Genomic DNA, 9580 nt, shown 5'->3' on the forward strand with positions numbered 1-9580 from the left:
CATGCCCCACAGCCATTTGACCCCAAATAAACACACAGAGGCTTATAATATTTTCAAACTATATGGCCTAATGGCTCAGGCTTCTCGCTAGTTAGCTCTTACATCTTTTTTTTTTTTTTTTTTGGTTTTTCGAGACAGGGTTTCTCTGTGTAGTTTTATGCCTTTCCTGGAACTCATTTGGTAGCCCAGGCTGGCCTCGAACTCACAGAGATCCACCTGGCTCTGCCTCCTGAGTGCTGGGATTAAAGGCATGTGCCACCACCGCCCAGCTAGTTCTTACATCTTAAATTAACCCATTTCTATAAATCTATACTTTGCCACATGGCTTGTGACTTACCGGTACTTTACATCTTGCTTCTCTTGGCGGCGGCTAGCAGCATCTGTCCCACTCTCCTTTCTTCTCTTACTCTCTCTCTCTTGGATTTTTCCACCTGGCTCCATCCTGCCCCGCCATAGGCCAATGCAGCTTTACTTATCAACCAATCAGAGCAACACATATTCCCAGCATACAGAAAGACATCCCACAGCAACCTACCCTGAATGTGGGCAGACCATCTCACAGAAGGCATCAAACAGAAAATAAGACAAGCCAGGGAGCAAGCTGAGAACAACCATTCATCTCTCTCAGCTTCCCAACTGTGGACCCAATGTGACCAGCTTCCTCAAGCTCTAGCCTTGCTCCTGCCATGATGGACTGTATTCCTTCCAAACTCTGAGGGCAAAATTAGCAAATCCTTCCTTAAGTAGCCTTTTTTAGGTGTTTGGTCAAAGGAACGGGAGAAGCAATTGACATAGAAGACATTTTACTTTAAGTACACATAGGGAGCTGGGCATAGAAAGGAATCCTGTGTGGAGAACCCTTTCTTAAAGTGAGCATTTCCTGGATACATCTATCTCTAAATCTGGACTTTCATATTCTGCTCTCTGTAGGAAGCACACTCTACAAATTTATCCTCTGTTTAAATTAGAATTCCTCTGTATCCGTGCAACCACAAAAAAAAAAAAAATCACTTCTATGACAAGTCACCAAATGCATATGTTCAACAGTCCAATCCATTAAGAATTCTAGCTCATTTGGTCTTTTATTCATACTTTACAAGGTAAAGCTCCATCAGTTTGAGCTACTATAATGAAGTACCATTGATTGGGTGACTTACAAACACTAGACATATTTCTCATTGTGTGGACAATGAATTCTAAGATCAGGGTGACAGTATCGTGGGGTTCTAGTGAAGGCCTTCTCTAGGTCCCAGACTGCTGCTTTCTCATTGTGCCTTTACATCATGGGAAAGGGGCAGAGGGAGTGATACTCTATTCACAGGAACACTAATCACATTGTGAGGGCTCTGCTCTCACAAGGTAATCACCTTCCGAAGGCCGCATCTCCTAAGAGCGTCACCTTGCAGGATAGGATCTCAACATATGAATTTGGGGTGATACAAACATTTGGTCCATGATACTCTCACTGGGCAGAGATGTGTTTGGTTTCCTTGTAAAACCCCAAGATGAAAGAATAGCAGGTGACAATTACTGTGTGAAAAGAAGCTTTATGTCACTTGGACTCAGAAGCGCAAAGTGGCAAAGACGCTGTGTTCGTTTCACTCATCACACCAGCGAGGCGTTGATAACATCCGGTGTCGGGATGCGGCGTGCGGCTCAGCAGTGGAACAGTAGCCCAGCACATGTGAGGCCATGGGTTCAATCCCCCAGCATTGCAAAAGAAAACACGATATCCCATGATGAAAACTTGTACAGAGAAGTGTCTAATCTAAAACAGGCATTTTTGGAGAACAATTTGGGGTCTTCACAAATTTTTTAATGCACCTGTTTTCTGACTTAGTGATTTCACACCTAGGAACTACCCCTACATGGTTGCATGTGTGAACAAAGATACGTCTTGGGGGTGTACAGTCTGGCACACTTTGCAGAAACAAAAAAACTAAAAGAGCACATGAGTCCATTGTAGACAACTGGTCAAGCAAGTAAGGACCGTGCCGTAGAGTAACACCCAACATTTACAAAATGTAGTAACGTGAGCTGGAGAAATGGTCGAGCCATTAAGAACTCTTGCTGCCCATCCAGAGGACTAGAATTTAGCTTCCAGGACCCACGTCAGATGGCTTATAACCACCTATAACTTCAACTTCAGGAAATTAGATGTTCTCCTCTGGCCTCTGTGGGCATCTGCACATCTGTGTATGCACACACACCATAAAAAATAAAATAAAGTCTAAGAAGAGAGAGAATGCAATAATGGTACATGTCCTGATTTGCAAAGATTTCCAGGACAGATCTAAAAAAAAAACTTACAAAATGATACTCAGTCCAGCTGGTTTGTTCAAAAGAGAAAATGAAAGATTAAACCATAAAATTATATATGAAATACAGATGGTGGAGGTTTAGTCAAATACAATTCATAAGAAGGGTTTGACAGGAATGCATTCATGTTAACATGTTGAGTGAGTGATTAACCATGCAGAGCTGAGTTGCATGTGAAACAGAACCTGCTTTTTAATTATCTTCTATTTTCTTTCATTCTTTAAGAAGGCCTAGGTTTACATGGCAATTGCATGAATTTCAGTTTATTTACAACCTAGGACATTTGGGATGACCTGGGTATCCTTCTGATCCTGCCAGAGGAGGAGGGAATAGGCTCCATCTTTCTGAAGGCCACTTCTCTAGGGCAGCCCCAGCCAGGCACCTACCTTTCAAGGTCAGTCTTTCTCAAATCCAATCTCATCACTTCTTCAGTGAGGAGGGTCGGGCCAGATGACCAGCTCTGGTCCTGACACCTTGTAATCTTTGGGGAAATTCCTTTTCTCCTAAGCAGACTTAGAAAAGAGCATTTAGTCAGGCTAGCAGATAGGTACTGATGCTGTTCAAACTCTGTCCTTTCTTTCCATGTCTGTGGGTCTTGGACAAGTTCTTCAGCCTCTCTAAGATCCAGTTCCCCTTCTATAAAATAGAGCTAAGAAGGGCAACCATCTCCTGAAACAGCTGGGAGCTAAAAGAGCTTAAATTCATTACAGTGTCTGGACAGGGTGGAATCTGTGCCCTGGAGCAGGGCAGTGAGTGCAAACACATCATGGTGGGTGGATTTTTAAAGTTAAACTCTAAACATTTGGCAAATATCTTCCCACTTACAGAAGCCTGTTCACAAATGCATTTGATTTCTGAACAACACTGTGTTACTGTGGGCAGGCATTAGCGTCTCCATTATACGGGGAAGGCAGCCAAGGCTGGGGTGGCAGCTAGGGTCAAATGAAAGGAAGCTGTGAAGCCAGAACTTATGCACATCATCCGCTGTTCATGTTACAAAACACTTGAGGACACGCTCTCTGTTGGATGCTGTGCTAAGTGTAAGAGTGAGCAGAAGGATCAGGCCCGTTTGGAGGGGCCAGCAGGGCTGCAAAGAGCACAAGGCTGTTACAGGGCAAGGGGCCTAGACACTGAGAGCTGCTGTCTCAATCCATGCTCAGCGCTTAGTATGGTATAAGCAGGTAAGTTACTAACACCTCATTGACTCAGTTTCTCCATCTGTAAGAAGGCAAACACCATGTTTGTATGGAGGCCGGTAATGCAGAAGGACTTCACAGGAGCATCGCCTTGATAAACCCATCACTGTGCAGGCCAGAGTCCTTAGAACAGGAGGCCTTGAGTCTCAATTGTGTCAGCAGGGTGAGTTCAAGTTTCAAAGCTGACATCATAGCTACCTGAGCACAAGCTGTGATGGTCTCTATCACCTCAACTTGTCACCCTTTGTGATAAAGGAGGTCACAGATGCCTGAACACACTCATATTGTCATAAACAGAGAATTCTTGCTCGCTAGTAGTCCAAACTCTAGTGTTTGACAGACAAGCATTCTCAAGATGATGCTAGATCCAGTTTGCCAAGGTATCCCCATATTTCTGTTTTCTTTATATCTTATATTTGCTCTTATTGATGTAATTTTTTCAACATTATGACTATTTTAACATTACACTGTTATTATGGTTTTAAAATGAAATGTCCCCTGAAGGCTCATGTTTTGAAAGCTTGGTCCTCAGCTGTTGGTGTTGGTAGGGGAAACTATGGAAATGGGATGTTGCAGGAATAACTAGGTTACTAAGAATGGATTTTTAGAGCTATCCTATTCCTCCTCTGTGTGTGTGTGTGTGTGTGTGTGTGTGTGTGTGTGTGTGTGTGTGTGTAAGGGTGTTTCCCACCCACCATGAGATGAACACCCTTATTCTCACCACACTGCCACCACCTTCCCATGATCGCAGAAATACAGAACTGAGTAACCACAAGTAACCACCATGAGTCTGAAACCATAAACCAAAACAAATTCCCCTCCTTAGGATATTTCTGTCAAGTATTTTGTTGTGGCTACAGAAACAGTAGCTGACATAGAAAATTGGTGCCAAAGAAGTGGGCCCATTGCTTTGACTAAATCTGATCCCATGAGTCTTAAGCTTTTGAACTGATTTGCAGTAGGAATTTGGAAGAGTCTGAAGATAGAGGCTGAGGAATGCTGAGAAGGCTGTAATCAGAGTTAAATGAGAGATTCACGTGTATATCCTCAAAGATCTTAACAGGGCTTGGAATATAGATCAATAGTAGTGCACATGCCCACCGTCTGTGAATCCCCAAGGTTAATTCCTAACAACTAAAAAAAGGACCAGAATACCAACCAGAATGTGGATGATCTAGGCTTATCGGGTTACAGGAGAAAATAAGAAGTGCTCTGGAGCTGGGCTAGAGATCATGCATGTTACATTCTGGAATACTGTGCATGTCCTGAAATCTGGGATCAATTTAAATTTAAAAGTAATAGACAAACTAACGTGGCAGAGGAATCTTCAAGACAGCACAGCATTCCAGCTATGGTGTGATGGCTGCTGGCTGGTTTTATTCAGATTTATAGTGAGAATTGGTAAGAAGAGGCAGAGCATGAAAATTAGAAAATTGTAGTTAGTTCAAAAAACCAAGGAGGAGCAAATTTAAAGTTGCAGACAAGAAATCTCTGGTTGATGGGCCACTAAAACGAAACCAGATACCTAACATCGGAACAAGATGAACTGGCCAGACCTTGCCCATCACAGTGATTGCAAAAGGACCTAACTGGTGGAGGTATGTCACTGTGAGTAGATCCTCGGGGGTATCTTGTCCCTGGTCTCTTCTTGTGTGTCTCCCTGCAGTGAAAAAGACTCCACTGCCACATGCCCTCACCCCCACAATGTTCTCCCTCACCATGTGGGACCAAGCAAATGTGGGATGAACTCTGAACTCATAAACTGTACAAATCCTTTCCCACTTAGGTAGTTTCTCTCAGGGATTTGTACAATAAAAGTAATTAATATTCATACAATTATGACCTCACCTAGGGCACAGTTGAAGGACTCTGCCTTCTGGACAATCTGAGGAGAACAATCCTGCAAGATGGGTCCCTCAGGCTTTTCAGACGGCAGCTGCTCCCATCACTACCCAAGGCAAAGGGAGCACAGACCAACAATCATTATGGCAGAGGTGCAGGCTAGTCTTTGTCAACCTGATACAACAAACTAGAGTCACCTGGGAAGAGGGGACTTGGGTTGAGTAATTGCCTCTCATATTGGCCCAGAAGCAAGTCTATGGGGACCTTTCTTTCTTTCTTTCTTTCTTTCTTTCTTTCTTTCTTTCTTTCTTTCTTTCTTCCTTCCTTCCTTCTTTCCTTTCTTTCTTTTGTTTTTTGTTTGCTTATTTTTCATTAATTAATTATTTTATTTTGCATCCCTATCATAGTCTCCCCTCCCTCCTCTCCTTCCATTCCCTCCCCACACCTAATCTTTGCACCACCCCTCTTCCATGTTCATTCAGAAAGAGGCAGGCCTCCCGTGGGCATCAGCAAAGCATGGCATACAAAACTGCCATAAGACCAAGCACCTCCCCCTGTGTTCAGGCTGTGCAAAGCAATCCAGCATGAGGAATGGGCTCCCAAGAGCCAACCGAAGCCCAGGGACAGCCCCTGTTCCCGCTGTTAGGCGTCCCATAGGAGGACCAAGCAACACAACTGTCACATATATGCAGAGTGCCTAGGTCAGTCTCATGCAGGCTCCCAGGTTGTTGGTTCAGACTCCATGAGTTCCCGTGGGCCAGGCTAGCCTTTTCTGTGGGTTTTTCTCCCATGTCCCTGACCGCCCCTCCTCACCAGCTCCTGCGATATCTCCTCCCCCCAGCAGGACTCCTCAAGCTCTGCCCAATGTTTGACTGGGGCACTGCCACATGCCCTCACCCCCACAATGGTCTCCCTCAGCATGTGGGACCAAGCAACTGTGGGATGAACTCTGAACTCATAAACTATACAAATCCTTCCCCACTTAGGTAGTTTCTCTTGGAGATTTGTACAATGAGAGTAACTAATACTCATACAATTAGGACCTCTGAATCTACCTCCATCAGTCACTGGATGAAAGTTCTCCACTGACAACCTGGGTAGTCACCAATCTGGTCACAGGGGATGGCCAGTTCAGGCTAGGCATCCACTGCTGCCAGGAGTCTTAGCTGGGGCCATCCTTGTAGACTCCTGGAAGTTTCCCTTGCGTCAGGCTTCTAGCCGACTCAGGAAAGCACCCCTTTCCAGTCATCTTTTTCTCCCCCTCTGCCTACCCACCAGGGGATTTTTCTTGATTAATTTATTAACGTTGGAGTGCCCAGCCCACTGTCAGGGGTGCCACCCCTGGGCAGGTGGCCCACTGGAGTCTCATTAGATATGTTAATTAGGCTTAAGGGCAGATCCCAAGCCCAGCCATAGATGGCCAACACAAAACAAACTCAGTAATATTTTTGTAGACTTTGTCTCAATTGCTTTGCTTGGATATTGGTATTTTGCTTGTATATTATGATTTTTGATTTTGTGTTTTTATGGGTCTCGTTTATGTAATTTTTGTATTTATGTATCTCTTGTATTTTCTTTAATACTGATTTTTTTTTCCTATGAGAGGCTATTGGTGACAGTGCAACCTAGTTGCAGTAGAAGACCCCAGCATCTTGGAGATGCAAGTACCATGGGATGGCCACCAAGAACAGCAGCATCAGTGGAGTGAAGCCAGCTGGAGCCTAGAAGGCAAGCTATGTGTACTGCATCGGGCAGAGCTGGAGAAGCGACCCAAGCCCTTTGGAGAAGTCCAGAAGATCATAAGTGAATACCAGATAATTGAACATTGAGTTATTTATACTATTAAAGTTTGTTATTTCTTGATTCAGATTGTGATGGTGCCCTGGTTCTGCCCTCTTGAAGAAGGTATTTAAAGGAGCCAAAAGATGAAAGACGAACTTTTAGAAGAGATTGGCTATTTTAACGAGACTGAAATTTTAGTGTGTTTGAATTTGTAAAGACTGTGGGACTTTTAAAATTAATTATGATTTTAATGTGAGATCTTGGGGATGAATAAGAAAGGAAAGGTTGTGGCTTAACAGTGTTGTGTTTGTGTGTCAAGTTCACAAGCGGTCAGTTGTACCATTTGGTTTTGTGTGTCAACTTGACACAAGCTAGAGTCTTCAGAGAGGAAGGAGCCTCAGTTGAGGAAATGCCTCCATGAAATCCAGCTGTAAGGCATTTTCTCAATGAGTGATCAATGGGGGAAGGCCCAGCCTATGGTGCGTGGTGCCATCCCTGGGCTGATGATCCTAGGTTCTAAAAGAAAGCAGGCTGATGGCCGGGCGGTGGTGGCGCACGCCTTTAATCCCAGCACTCGGGAGGCAGAGCCAGGCGGATCTCTGTGAGTTCGAGGCCAGCCTGGGCTACCAAGTGAGTCCCAGGAGAGGCGCAAAGCTACACAGAGAAACCCTGTCTCGGAAAAAAAAAAAAAAAAAAGAAAGCAGGCTGAGCAAGTCAGTACGCAGCACAACCTCTGCATCAGCTCCTGCCTCCAGGATCCCACCCTGTCTGGGTTCCTGTCTTGATTTCCTTCAGTGGCGAATAGCAATGTGGAAGTGTAAGCCAAATAAACCCTTTCCTCCCCAACTTGCTTTTTGGTCATGGTGTTTGGTCGCAGTCATAGAAACCCCAATGAAGACAGAGGGGAGCAAATGAGAACAAAGCATAGCAATACATACAAACCCAAGATTGAATTTTAAAGTCTTTTTTAAGAGGAGAAAAGCAGCCGGGCAGTGGTGGTGCACGCCTTTAATCCCAGCACTCGAGAGGCAGAGCCAGGTGGGTCTCTGTGAGTTTGAGGCCAGCCTGGTCTACAGAGTGAGATCCAGGACAGGCACCAAAACTACATAGAGAAATCCTGCCTCAAAAAAATAAAATAAAATAAAATAAAAAGAGAAGAAAAGTAAAATAAATTTATGTAGTAAAAATTTGGGGGCTAGGCATGATGGCATGTGCCTTTAATCCCAGCACTTGGGAAGCAGACCTAGCAAATCTCTTGAGGCCAGCCTGGTCTACATAGTGAGTTCCAGGACATCCAGAACTCCATAGAGAAACCCTGTCTTGAAAAACATTTTTTTCATGACAGGGACTGAGGATGTAGCTCTGATCATAGAATATGTGCCTAACATAATACAAATCCATAGTGCTACATGAACTGTATGTGGTGGTACATGCACCTAGTCCCAGAATTTGGGAAATGGGGGCCAGGAAGTCATCATCCTCAGCCTCATAGCAAGTTAGAGGACCTCTTGGACATATGAGATCATATCTCAAAGACAAAACAAAACAAAATATTTTAAATTTCAGGTGAGCCTTTCAACATGAAGACCCACAAACCAATGGAAAATTGTCTGTTTTTTTGTTTGGATTTAATGAAAAAATATATAGGCCTGCACTAATATGTTTGGACCTCATGGTAATGGTCTGAGGGGAGAACTCAGGCAGACCTATCTGCTCATATCATTCTGGCATGTCTGTTCAGGGTTTCAGGTCAGGACTGGGCCAGGACCTGCTCAATGATAACTCATATGTTCTACTATAAGACACAGTAAGTCGGAGAATCTCTTCATGGCCAGTCCTACTCACAAAGGAAGAGGGAGGTTTGAATAACATTTCTGTGTTTTGTGATTGACTTTGGGACAGAGGGATTCCAGGCTATGTGGGCAGAAGAATGGAGACTTTGCATAGTTTGGTGTTATTCTTTTCTGGACCCCAATACAATATACTTTCATCAGTCCCTCTATGTATAAAGAAAAAGCTCTCCCCAAGATAACATATTTTCATGTATCCACTAAAAACATTGTCTACATTTTATTTTCCAATTTGAATGAACAGTCACCATTTGGACTAGGGCTTTAGCAAATTGCATCCTGTAATTAAAGGGCTATAGAAATGATGTCCTCCTCTTCTCCATGGTGTGTTCCTGGATGCCTTTCTCTTCCAGATTTAAATCCTGGGCTAGGTCACCAACAAGGTGGAGAAGAGAGACCTCAGGGCACCGCTCCGCATCGTGAAGCAGAGCACTGCATAAATAACTGAGCGGTGGAGTGGACAGAAGCGCTGCTGGAAACAAATGTGGTTTTAATTTGTGGGAAGGAAACACTATTAGAAAAAGGAAGTTTTTCGTGTTCTGCAAAGTTTTACACTGTGGTAAGGCTCAGAGTGCTGGAGAAAGCACTTCA

Source organism: Peromyscus californicus, unplaced genomic scaffold (genome assembly GCF_007827085.1).
Source record: "Peromyscus californicus insignis strain IS unplaced genomic scaffold, ASM782708v3 Scaffold_17__1_contigs__length_78620276, whole genome shotgun sequence".
NCBI classification, from domain to species: Eukaryota; Metazoa; Chordata; class Mammalia; order Rodentia; family Cricetidae; genus Peromyscus; species Peromyscus californicus.